The following is a 13,549-nucleotide window of genomic DNA, read 5'->3' as shown; positions in this document are numbered from 1 at the left end:
AAACAAATTAAATGGTGCCAATGCAGGCTTCTTAATGAGGTTGGGTGAGGTTACACAGTGGATGAAGACACCACCGTTGCAAAATTAAGCAACTGTTTTCTTCTCTTCCTGCAGAACACACCTCTTAACACTCACATGCAGACAAAAATGACCAAGCTCCCTTCAGATCTTGTTTTTCCTCCCCTCCAGCCCAGGATCGGTAAAGCAGAAGCTTCTCTTTCTACCCTCAGAGCATATCTGGCGCACCCCTAAATAATTCTCTGTGCCAAAAAATCCCAGGTTACTCTCACATCCCCAGCACTTCCTACTGCAACAGGTTTCTCTTCCAGATGTTGCCTTCATGCCTGGCTGGGCAAGGGACCAAGTATTATCCCCCAGGTGACGCACAATGCAGGACAGGAGCTGCTGACCTCACGCCTTTCCGTCTGTGGAAGCACTAATGTGGGTCTCTCCAATACTTAATCACCAATTTTCATAGCATTTGCAGGAACACCTTAAGAGATATCTGTTCCTTTAAACAAATTAGCCGAAGTTCAGCAAAATATTCAAAAGCCATTGGAAAGTAGCAGGGGAGGATCAAGGAGGAGAGAAAAGATTGGCAGCCCAGCCACATAAGCCATCTTCCTCATCAAATCAACCTAAAAAGCACCAAGCCATAACTCCAAAAAGCTGAGACAAACACTATGGCTGGTGACATCTACGGCGCCATGCAGGAAGGAGATCTGTCTGATGTTTCCACACTGTACAGTGTGGCAGCAGTACCCTGGTTCAGGGAGCTGCAGCCATGCAGTATTTATAGGACTTGCTGCCCTGCTAAACACTGCTCCTTTCCCCAGGCAGGTTGGCCAGGATGCCAACCATTCCCAAAAGGATGCAAGTCAAACCTTCCCCCAATCTGACAAGTTTTCAGATTAGAAATGTTCCAGTATTTGTATAACTAGCAGAATGAAAGCGTCAAGATTTCTACATCCCCTTTTTTCTATTATAATATGTGCATTTAATGAATCATCTATACAGGGAGATAACTTTGTTTGTGGGCATTTCTCTGTGCTTAGGTGCTCACTTTGGAAAGTGCACGTTTTTAGCTGAAGAGCAAAGTTCAAGTAAATTCAGTTACTGACTAGATAAAGCACGTCCAAACACTGCTCAGCATACAAACATGCATTTATTCTGCCAGTATTCTGGCTCACACAAACACAAGCCAACCAAAGATCATAAAACCATATTGGCAAACTTGAGTGAATATTTGTGCTTAACCTCTTGGCACAAATTCAATGCCAGAGTAGCCCCAGTTTCTGGCTCTGCCCTGGCTCCCAGCTGACCAGCCAGCTTCTCTGCACAGCTGTCTGCATGGCCATACAGAAATATCCGTCTCAGTGAATTTATGAAGATGGCACAGAGAATGGTTATATGGAAACACTCAAAAATGAAGCATCTGGGAGCACTCAGCTCCAGGATCAGCGTGTTTTAATTAATACAATTTAGAATGAGACTTATCACAAATTTATCATTATTTTTTCCAAACAAAAGCAGCCCTTGCAATCTTAATACTATCGTAGCATGCTAAGTGTTCCTCCTCTACATTCACATACACAAAAATATCTGTGTGTCATCAACAGTGAAGATCCCTTTATCTGCACCAAAGCTTATGTTACCAGCAGCTTCTGTCAAAGGCAATTTATACATGAGGCCTTCAGCAAGCTTGAGTGAATGTCTTCAGAATGTGAATACCAGAAGAGTTCACAGGAATACAGAAAACTTCACCTGGTTTAAAAAATGGCTAAAGCAGTCCAGCTACGCTAGATGAAAGCGCTAACTGCTGCTTTAACAGTACATTCATGTAATTTATAGAGAGCTGAAGGCACAGTAAGACTGCAGGCAGTCCATTAGTCTAGTAATACAGAGACTCCCAGATGTCCTTAATACTAATAGGCCCCAAACACACACTGAATTCTCCACGTTTTTTCCATGTTAAATTGAGAGCTCAGATACCGGAGTGTACTGGTAGCCAAGGCTTGCATCTCTGGCACATGATGGATTCAAACGCTGCATGAGGGAGACTGAATAAGCAAACCTGATCTGATTCTAGCTCCAGAGAAGAAAGTAGCAAGCTGAAAAATGAATGTAGCAAGGGAAGAGCTACCTGAGATTTTGAGAGACTCCTGTTGTCCAATTCTGCCACTATATACTGCCAGAGCAAACAAAGGAAGTCTGTTCGCAGGGTTGAAATGCGAATAGAATCAGGAAAGCAGTTCAAGGACGTGGAAAAATAGTTATTTTATTCATTAGAAGAGACCATATTTGGGCATATATTTAAAACTCAGAACAGAAAATACTCCACATGGACCTTTTTAGAACTAAATATGAAGTCTACAGCTGCTTGAATACTTACTGGAATGAATTCACATATTTGTGACTCTCTTTTTGTTGTGCTTGACTACTCTAATCTTTTTTCCTCAGCTGCCCAACTATAATGGCTTCAATGCTCACAGTTTTTGTGGTAGCAGGGAATGGTCTTCAAAAATGTCACATGATTTCTGGGTTCAGATCATTCGCAATCTATGGCAGCACGTTCACGCTAGCAGCAAAAATAAGTTTACTTTCTGTCCAAATACAGGTAATATAAACATACTATTAATTTCATTTACGCTTAAGATGCAGAGAACCTCCACGGTCCCACACATTGCCTCTTCTACATTTTTTATCAGATAAAAGAAAAAGCAACACTGGGAATTTGGGCAACACGACATATTAAGATGAGGCAGATTAGCACAAAATCAGAGATGTCCCAAGTTGGTGCAAAGCAGATGTTAACAAGAGACCTCCCCCCCCCCCAAGTCATCCCTGCTCACCCAGGCATCAAACTTCTAACTCCCTGCACTTGGAGAAGAGGGGAGGACAAGGTGCAAAGGTTGACTTCATTTTACTGGTCCTTATTAAATCCGTTCCTAAAATATTTAGCAAATTGAGCAGTTGGTAGACCTCACTTAATAGCTCTGACCTGCATGCGAACTGCAGATCTCCAAACACCTCATTCTCTAACACAAAAAGTCATACATAATGCAGGAGTAGTGCATGGGTGAAGTTAATAGTGTATGCTAATCCCTTGCTGAAGCTCAGGGACACACTTGGCCTCTGCTTTGTGGCCATGCACGCTGGGCACAGCTGGCCAGAAGTTCATGACCGCTTGCATTTAGAAGCCAATGGGGTCTGTGGAGCTACAGTGTGAGCACAAGGCAAAAGGCTTCTTGTGATAGCAAGAGACAGAATCTACATACTTGACGTCTGAAACCTGAGTCTCAGAGTTTACTCGGCATGAGTAGATATAAATCTATTGTAACCTGAGAAGTTTCAAACTTCACTATCTCAAAATAAGCTGAATGTGATTTAGGCAGGATTCAGGTCTGCCATAACAACAGTCCCCACTTTTAAGCAGAAAACATAGTCAGGGTCTTTAAATAGGACAAGCACCATACCAGGCAAAAATCCTACTCAAACAGAAAACACTTCTGGGCAGTACTGCTGCCCAAACAGTCACACTGCACTTCTAATCTGACCTGTCATTGTGCTGCTTGACACCAGAGGTTTCCCAAGTACAGGAACTACAGCAGGAACCCTTAGGGCAGCCGCTTACTAGATTTCCCTCCTCCTCTTTGCATTATAAAGTGGGACAGCCACGAATTCAGAGTATACCACTCATGGCTGCTGGCTTCTCTAATATATTATTTAGCCCAATATAACCTTCATTAAAAAGGTCTCTCTAGGGAAAACACAGAGGAGTCAGGATCAGAAGAGTTTGCAAGATACTCAAATAGCAGTTGTGTCACATACACACAGGTGGACTGACAACGACCTGAAGCAGAGTGAGGTTGAACCCATAACAATTATTCTTGACAGCTGTGAGTATGTCATCAGCTAAGGAGAACTCAGGAAAAGACCACGGGAAGCAATTTTTTTCTCTGGCATTTTGTTAAGTGACAGTCCACAGCCACTAAAACATCTGCAATATATGCAATATTCTAGCTGAACATTAAAGTCAAGATCACGAATAAAAAGTATGCTGCCAACAGACCTTCTCCACCCCATAAAAATCTGGAGGCCTTGCTAACAGCTTCTGTGTAAACTATTCAATGCCTATGTTTCAGACTTCTAAAATGATTTTTTCCAACCCTAAACATAAATGTAAGGAGACTCAGGTTACTAGGAAAGCCATGCCATATAAAGAATAACTTATTTCAGGCAGCTTAAATTCTTAGATAATGATAATAAAAGAACGACCAGAACTGAATGCTGCATTTTTGCTACCTATTTGTAGGAGGTTAAAAAAAAAAAAAAAAAAAAAAGTTCAGTCACAGAAAAAAATACCTCCTTCCTATGCTTATCTAAACATAAAATAATTAAAGTAATAAGTATTACTGCAAATCATAAGCAATCAAGGACGAAAGAAAAAAATGTAATCCTCAGTTCATGGCTCATAATTATTTCATTTCCCAAATACTGCAAAATCCACAATAAACAATAAATAATAAAAGCCTTTCAAAAAACCAGAAGATGCTCACCTTGGATGTAACTTTTCATGTAATTCATCTGATGTGTCAATAAAGTCAAAATTGCCAAATTTCAACTTTTGTTCTATGAGATGAAACACTTCGAAACTTAGATTCACACAAGCACTTGCACCCAATTGCTACTTGTATGTGTAACTGGACTTTGAGTCTAAACTCAAAGGAAAGCCTATTGATTGTTAACTGTTGACCAAGAAGAAACAATTTGTTCAAGAAGTGAATGAAATCAACAGACTATGATTATCTAAAAGAAAGAAACAGCTTTTATGTACTCAAGTTAGGAGAGCACCGTATCTGTCATGCTTTCAGTAGTCCGGGTGGTTCCTTTTTATTTACATGTACCGTCTAAACAACCATCACTCTGTTGTGGAAACATTTGTTACCGTTGTGACAACAGGAAGGAGAGATTTCCCCCAGTTACAAATCACAAACCACTGTGGACACCTGTAGCCTTTGTTCCTTCATCCTTCTCTTAAAGACAGGAATGTTTGCAAAAGACAGGATTTTATTAACTTTCCTGGCTGAGCTACATGGTAAGTAAAGTGAGATGAAATGGGGAGTAATGACAAGAGGAGAAACCAGAGCTGTGGCCAAGTGTGGTGCAAGGAGAGCGGGGCTGCCCAGAGGTCCATTATGCAGCTTTCTGGCAGCTCCAGAGGGGTGAGTGAGTCCAATAACCCATCCCCATGCCCGTTCAGTTTACTGGCAGTGAGTTTAGGCTGGTGCAAGAGCAGACACGATGGTTTGTATTTGGTGGTAGGGTTAAAAATTTGGTTAAGAAAAACGTTTTCCATTCTAAGAAGAAATAAACAAGTTTATATCATACTAGCAGTATTTAAAGGAAATAGAAATACATAGCAATACCTACGTTTTCTTAACACAAACCTTGTAACGAGATGAATGTGGTTTACAATGAACAAGACAAAAGAGAGTAAGTAGGTATAGCAGGTAACCATAGCAGATAACACTCAAGTGAACGTTTTGAACTGCCTAAGTGGGATTAGCTCTATGTACATTGAAGAGTATTCAGTAAGATTAGACTTATTGGTTTTTGCAACGCCTTGGCCCAACCATGATCAAAGTACTGCATTTAAGGTCTGCTACCATCTGTTCTGCGGAATAGTGAAAAGTGTTGTCACTGCTCTGAATCCCCATACAGGTATTTAGCACATTACTAGAACTACATGGACCAACGAAGTATCTGAGCCATGGGTATACATTCCTTGCTCATATAACATATTACAGTAAACAAGGTTACACCAGGCATCAATTGGTTTATTTGTTGGGCCATTCCATTAAGGATGCACTGCACAGAACATCAGCTATTATTTTCATGGGGAATTTTTTTTTTAATAGAAATCATAAATACAATTAAAGAAAGCACTTACAGTTTCCCCTAATTTTCAAATATGGGTCAGGCAGCATTTTGTCATATGCTTCTTCTATTCACAGCTTGTTCCCTTCCCTGCTTTTATCTGCCCATATGCAGATAGGCAGATTTGCCCATTTACTGTTCATGTGACCAGTGTTGTTATCCACAAATTTGTTTATCTTCATAAATACAATGAAATAATATAATACTATGAAAATATATCAAAAACAAATCAGGTATAGAAAAGGTCATATACACCTATAAAAAGGTACTTGGCTACTACAGATCACTAAATCAGCTCTACAAATATGTAGATTGCTATATGGAGAACTGACCTTCCATGCAGAAAAAATAAATGCTGATATGCCCCAAAGTAGTATATGGCCATGTAGCCTGTTAAGTGAATGCAAATATTCATATGCACATGGCTGTAAGCTCTGTTTAAATGATCTTTACCCTGAGAAACAGAGTATTCTCATTAAAATGCAATCTTAAACAGAACCAGACGTCCCCTTCCCCCCCAAGTGAAAATACAAGGTGTACGTCTGTCGGGAATTAAGCAAAGCTAACATTGCACAGTGTCACCCCGACCCAAGCTACACCTCCAAGGCACACCACAGACTTAAAAAGAAAGAAAAAAAAAAAAAGTATTTGGAACTGTGAAGAGCGCATTTGTGCGTGTGAAATACAAAAAGGCTCATTTGCTGAAAAATGTATATGGCTTCCATTAAGCAACTCTTTAATCTCTAGATGACTGTGTTTGCTTTGCAGGCTTCATGGAGAAAATAAAAAAAAAGAAAAGCAGGGAGCACAAAATCACTGTAAAAGCCACTGCCAACAATAATCCAGAGAATAAGATCTGAGCAGCCTGAGCTCTCTGAACCAGCCTGGGGAAGTCCCAGGAGAGCTCTTCCTCCAAGGGACAGCACTGGGTCGTACTTCCTACAGGCAAGGAATCACTGTCCACAGAGCTATATGCAGTAGTAAAACTTGGCTCACTTTCAGAGTGTTTCCATCTTAACGTTCAACAAGATCTAGGAGAAGTCTGAAGGGAGGACAGAATCTGGCTGCAGGGAGCAGCAGGGGAAAGTGATGACCGGGTAAGAAAATGGCAGAACAAATATGAAGTTGATAAATATAAAATGACATGGTCAAAAACAGTTCTACGCATACAAAAATGAAAATTGAGCTAATTACTACCATTCAAGAAAGACAGTACTTTGCAAATGTCAGCTTTACATGCCACATTCACAAGAATAACCAGAATATTAGGAAATAAATAAATAACAAAATAAAAGGTAGTAAACCACATTATCAATCCATGAAATGCAGATTCTGTCATTTCTTCCCGTCTCCTTGTGCTTCCTCCCAGTCCCGAAAGGGTTAGGGTGGAACTAAAAAAAGATGCAGGAATAACTGACCAGCTGGCACGCACATAACAACAACAAGAAATTACAACTTTTCAAGCCCAGGGAAAGTTTACTGAGAAGGGTATACCATTATGAGTGCCTGGAGAAATCAAAAAGAGTACTACCTCCCCTAATAAAAGGACTAAGAAACAGCAAATGAATCTTGCAAACCCAAAACAGACAGCAAAGTGGTCCATGCCACAACACAGCGTGAAGCTGACAAACTCTGCCACAGGATGCTGCTGGTCACCCACATTCAGCACAGGTTCCATGAACGCAATCCTGGAGCACAAACCCTTCAGAATCCTTCTGAAGATACCACATCACTGCCTCAGTAAGATTATGGGATACAGCTTCAACTGGGAGAGGTAAAATGAGCATTATGGCAAAATCATGAGACTAACTTATCCAAGGCAATCTGCTCCAAGGTCTATTTTGGTACCATATTAACAGTCCCACCTTCCCCGGTCCAGTTTGGCCATACCTTGTGCTGCCAAGTCTTCTCTGTGTCTCTCTGTCCAACTCCCACCACCACTTCACCTTCACTCCAGCAGTGCGATGGGCACAGATGTTAGCTACACAGTAGCTCAACTCCAATGAGTCACATCAGTATACTTATAGGTATTTTGAAAGATTTAAATAATAATACCCACCACAGACAAAGTGGAAGAAATTAATATGGCCCTAAAAAGGAGTACAGAGAACACTCTCTGAACATAAATTTCATAGGACACTTGCATGGATATTACGGGGTTGGAAATTTTAATTACTTCATTAATTATTAGTAGGAAACAGAAAAGCAAGTAAAAGATATGGTGGAGAAAAACAATAAGGGCTGCGAGTATAGCAATATTTTTCAGAAAAATCTTCAGATTTAAAAATCACGAGGATCTTGTGTGCCTCATTGGTACCAATAAATGTAAACACAATAGTAAGCAACCTGAATTAAGTATCATCACTAAGTGCTATGAAAATCAGACGATAATGACATATTAACATCATAATTAGTAAACTGGATGATTATGCTTATTATCTATCATTCAATTTGCAAACAATATTTTGAATAGCTTTAAAACAGTAAAAGTCCCATCTGAATTGTAATGTTTTCAACTAACAGGTTACTGAGTTTCCCCAATAATTCAGTAACTAATGGGGAAACTATTTCCTTATTAAGGTTTTCTTTTACAGCTCCTAAGTAGATGCTTTGAAAATTTGCTACTCATCTGTACGTTGACCTGTTATTTCATAGATAAAAGAAAATTTTAGATTTTGTTCTCCCCAGTTGTCTTCCAATAAACATCATGCTGGCAGTATTCTTGTTGCCAGAGCTGGCCAGATTTCCTTGCCATGCTGAGCAGAGGACTGCAAAGCTGAGGTGGATCCAGCGCTCTTAGTTTAACCCAGTCCTACAGTTAGACAGCATTAGTGGAAATCTTTTTACACCTTTCCAAGAAGGGCCAGCTCTTACCTTTATTAGAAGCTTCGCATACACCCTTGGCATTTCAGCTACCCTTCAAGCTTTTTCTCAGTAGTCACAAGCTATAAACCTGACACTACAAAATTTTTCAATCTACTGGTCACCCCCAAGATAACTGCAGCTACTAGAAAATAACACTGGCATTCAGCATATTGCTAAATGAATTATCTACCAGGCCTCAAACAAGTCACACATTCTAACCAGTTTTAGCAGAAGTTATTTTTTTATGATGTTCATTTTCTTGGAAAGTGCCTTGGAAGTGGCTGTTTAATAGCCATTTTTAATGTATATCTCCTGATATCTGCAATTTACAACGATCACAATGATCAAACGATCATTGTTTTATTAGTGAAAAGATTCTTGATGACAAACCCTTAGTGAATGCATACAAGTTGCCGTAGGACTGAGGCTTGCCTTTTCCATTATGTCTTAACTAATTAGCTGCCCTGCTAATGAACAAGAGTAAAATCTGATGCTACAGGTGACTAGCCATGTACAACAATAAAAAAATGAGAAGCATTTCATTAACTATCAGCTGAAAAACTAGAAGAAAATACATAGAAGTCAGGATGGATTCTTTTGCAATGACAAGTAATGCAACTACTACTAAATATTATATATAGCAAAAATAAATATGCACATACACATATATATATGTATATATACACAACAGAGATGGGGCTGAATAGGCTAGAGTGTCTCAATGACCCCAAAGTCCCTTTGAATGCATGCTCAGTTGGTAACTTATCTTGCCTCTAAGATGTATATTATATCTGATCCAGCAAGTCTTGCTTAATAAATCCAAGCAAGAGAAATAACCTCTCTAGGACATTTGTTCTTTGTCCTCTCTAATGAGACAATATTTAGAGAAAAAGTAAAAAAAAAAAAAAAATGAGCCTGTGGTCAGCACAACAATTATTTAGCCCAGTATCCTGCCTCTGACAATGACAAGAGGAAACTCGAGTAAACCTGGTTACCACCTGTCATCTTCCCCCTCTGAGCCTGTGAGAACCCAAAATCGTAGGAGGGATGTTAGAGGGCATATCCCTGTCCAGTCCAGTTAGCATCTGCACATGAACTGCAGTCCATGAATTTATCTAATCCCATTTTGAACTTGATGGTACTGTCTACTCCCACGCCTGCCTGTGGCACCAGTTTTGGAACTCCATTATCCAAAAAATATACGTGTATACTACAGTATAAAAATATATCCATGGATAGTATAGGAAGTATATGGAAAAAGCATACTAAAAACTACCAGTAAGGAACTTCTTTGAGTCAGCTACAAACAGCAACTGATTATACCTGAGCCACCATTTGTGCAAGATAGAGTAATGCACTACCTGCTCACACGTGTATCAGTTAGAGCCCAGATTCACAAGCTTTACAGTCTCACAATATTTTACAGTAGCTTCCCTTCCCTGCCCCTTTCTTTTCCCCCCACAGCATATCCAGTGCAGGAGCACCTGAGCTGTTGGTGTGACAGCTGGTGAGCAGGCAGGCTATAACATCAGGAATTCAGAGTTACCTGCTTTAAACAGTGTTATTAACACCCCTGCAAGGCCTTCTGCTGTTGATGGACCAAACAGCTGCACACATATGATGGAGTTTTATGATACAGATACATGCAAAGATGTGACTTTTGTGGTTTTGCCTATACTTCTCTCAAATCCCAAGTATATTATTATCCCCATCATTTCAAACCTACATAACCTAATTCCCTCTCTCTATAGGCCTCCATTAGGAGACTGATCACCTCTCTTTAGTGCTAAAATGACGGATATATTTATGACAGATTTGAATTGCTGCTTATCATAGGACAGCCACTGCTGATGACAATCCCTATACCCAGGTCCAATTTAAGTGTAGTATAGATACATACTCCCTTTCTTCCTGCACAACTTGGCTCAGAAGAAGCTCAGAAAGGTCACAGGATAATAATGTTTGACTTCACTTCTATTTGGCTCCCCTAGCTCCAGGATGGTCTTGCAGGTACACCCGCCTTGCTCTTTCCATGCACACCGCCCAGCTCAGTGACAGCTGCCCTGCCTTCCTCTTTCCCATACTTGCCCAGATTGAAAGTTTTACAGCCTCTACTTTCAACTGCATGTTAAATTTCTGTTGAGAGAGGGAGAAACCTTTTACTGAAGCCTTTGGTAAGTTACACTCTCCTTATCACACGGCCACCAATGACATTTACAACAGCAATCTCCACAGCAACTCTGGAATGCAACCAAGTAAATAAGAAATAAAACACAAAGAGGTTAAAGAATTTTTCCTGGCAAGGGACAAAGTGGATGTGAAGGGACCGGATAAGACTGAAAGTAAAATCTAACTTCTGTATTTCTTTTGCCATAATACTTTTTCTCAAGTCCTATAATGAACCAACCTAATTTTGTTTGTAACTTCTTTTCAGGAATGTGTCAGTAGAACAAAAATAACATTTACTTTGGTAGAACTAAAAGTCAGCAGAAGCTCTTCTTTTGTTCTCTGATCTTGAGTTTAAATGAACTACAGACAAATCTTGTGCATTACTGATGCGTGATTTTAGGATTATTGTCATTACCGTGGCATGGAATGCAATAATAAACAAAAGGGAAAAGGTTCCCAATCTATGTAGCTATCAACAGCCTACACAGAGTTTTATCTTCACTGGTTTTGAAACATGTTTATTTAAAACTTTTTCAAGAGATTAGAAACAATTGTTTTTAGGCCACTAAAACACTGTACTCTTTTTTTTTTCCTTTTTTTTTCTTTTTTTTTTTTTTTTTTTTAAGACCACTGCACTCTCTTTTCATCACAGCAACTAAACCAAAACACCTTACAAAGAAACAAACACCTTAATTACATTACTTAGAGCAGACTTCACTGACTGAACCTTGGGGCAACATGTTCCATCATGACCTAAGATACCACAATGACCTTTGCAACAGAAGAGAAGTGTGGAAAGGTAAGTTCTAGAATTCCAATGAGTTTCTGTATCGCTAGAAGTGACAGTACCAACAGTGTCTGCATCTGCCTGTGAACAGCTCCAGCCAGGGAAAGCAGACCTTCTATTGGCCTTCATCAGACTGAACAGCTGATTACTGCATCTAGAATATTTCTTTAGCAGTACAGTGAGGCTTCTTTAAGCATTATAATTCAGCGTCAGGAATTTGCCATATTCTGTCCTTCTTAAGAAAGACTGAGTTAAAGGCGTGTCCCCATTGTCAGCCAGTCCATGAATTAAATGATCCATATTCAGAAATTAAAGCAGGAATTTACACACCCCTGTTTCAGCCTACCAGCTCTCCCTGGCATTGTAGCCAATATTGGGCACACCCCAACACCAGAGGCTACGTGTTTTTGGAGCAAAGTTCTGTACATTAACGAATTATTTTGGTCTTCCCCACACATGGATGATTTAATGAAGAAATTTTAGAGAAACAATTAACTGATTATCATCTGTACAAAAAACTAGTACGTAACATTCAGTGAAAACAATTCTTCAGGAAAAATAAATATTTGGTTACACATTCTCAGCTTCATAAACTATTTTCCAACAAGATTCGAGCTGACCACCTCGGGCAGATCAGAACACCAGGTAAATTAGGGCCAAAAGGACATCATCAAGAAGGTACATAGGACATTCTTTGCCCCAAAGCAAGATAGAGTAGACCTAGGTGTTTGCTGACAGATATCTCTTACTTGTTCTTACAAGTGTCCAGTGGCACAGACTTCACAATCACTCCTAAAAGTCTGAAACAAAAAATATGCATTAACCAAATAACCCCTATATACACAGGTCCACTACAACTCACTTTTGTGGCTACAGGACTGAGTTTCTAAACACACAAGGCTCTAGAAAATCTTGCTTGCTCTTTTGGTCACCAATTGAACTAGAGCCTTTCAGAGATAACATATTTACAATTTTGCATATGGGATACGTTCACTCTACAGCCTTTCTAAAATATTATTTATTAATAACAGTTATTTACCAAGAGATTACAATATGATAAACTGTTTACAAAAAAATAAAATAAAATCCAAACTTTCCAAACTGATAACCAAAAACTATCAAGCAGGAGAAATAAAAAAGTAATAATAATAAAAAAGATTTAAAAGTTTTCAAAGCAAGGTTTGACAGAACTGGATATAAATCAAAATACCGATCAGTAATTTCATAAACAACTCAGCTGTAGTGAAATGAAAATGCTGCAAGTACAGTGGGCTAGATTGGACATGAGGGAAAAAATAAGAATAAAATATTTCACAACAACATTGTGGAGCAAGACTTGGGTTAATGGTTATACCAATAAGCAACATAAATTGTGGAAAGACATTAAATAGCCTATACTTCATGGGACCGACCACTTTATGCTTCCAAATAACCAAGAATGAAACACAGATTTGTGAGGACCTCAGGATAATATTGTTTTCAGTTTAAGTTTAAAATTACAGAATATCAGGTATGAATAAACATGTATATAATGAACATACTACTACACACCGTTCTATAGTATGCAATATTCTGTTATTCTGAGTAAAATTAGTAAGTATGAACAAACTGTACAAAAACATCAGTATGTATCTTCTGCTGAAAATGTATTACAAAGAGCAGGGAACATTGTTAAACTGCTAGGTTCAGCATAACTAGCATTGTATTCTCATCCCATCTGGTTTGACAGGTAAGAAGGTTTGCAAAAAAATGAATAAAAATGTAGTTTGGTGAGTTTAATGTCATGGA

At 39.1% G+C, this 13,549-nt stretch overlaps 1 protein-coding gene across 6 annotated transcripts in view; it reads right to left on the bottom strand.

Moving 5' to 3' along the window:
* The window catches only part of SHANK2 (SH3 and multiple ankyrin repeat domains 2), a 354,395-nt gene that overhangs the window by 330,795 nt on the left and 10,051 nt on the right, over window positions 1–13,549 (bottom strand). Inside the window, exon 1 of one of the 6 annotated variants that reach the window (XM_080594523.1) lies at window positions 4,560–4,701. The exons of 4 other annotated variants lie outside the window; for them this stretch is intronic. The gene's annotated coding sequence lies outside the window, so the exon portion shown is untranslated. Of the gene's footprint in view, window positions 1–3,557; window positions 4,307–4,559; window positions 4,702–13,549 lie in introns of those variants that run through there. One more of the 6 variants, XM_080594524.1, reaches the window with a different exon arrangement.

Source organism: Anser brachyrhynchus (assembly GCF_964034855.1).
Source record: "Anser brachyrhynchus genome assembly, chromosome: 5".
NCBI classification, from domain to species: domain Eukaryota; kingdom Metazoa; phylum Chordata; class Aves; order Anseriformes; family Anatidae; genus Anser; species Anser brachyrhynchus.
The sequence above is the reverse complement of the archived record's forward strand: the minus strand, read 5'-3'. Positions and strand labels throughout refer to the sequence as shown.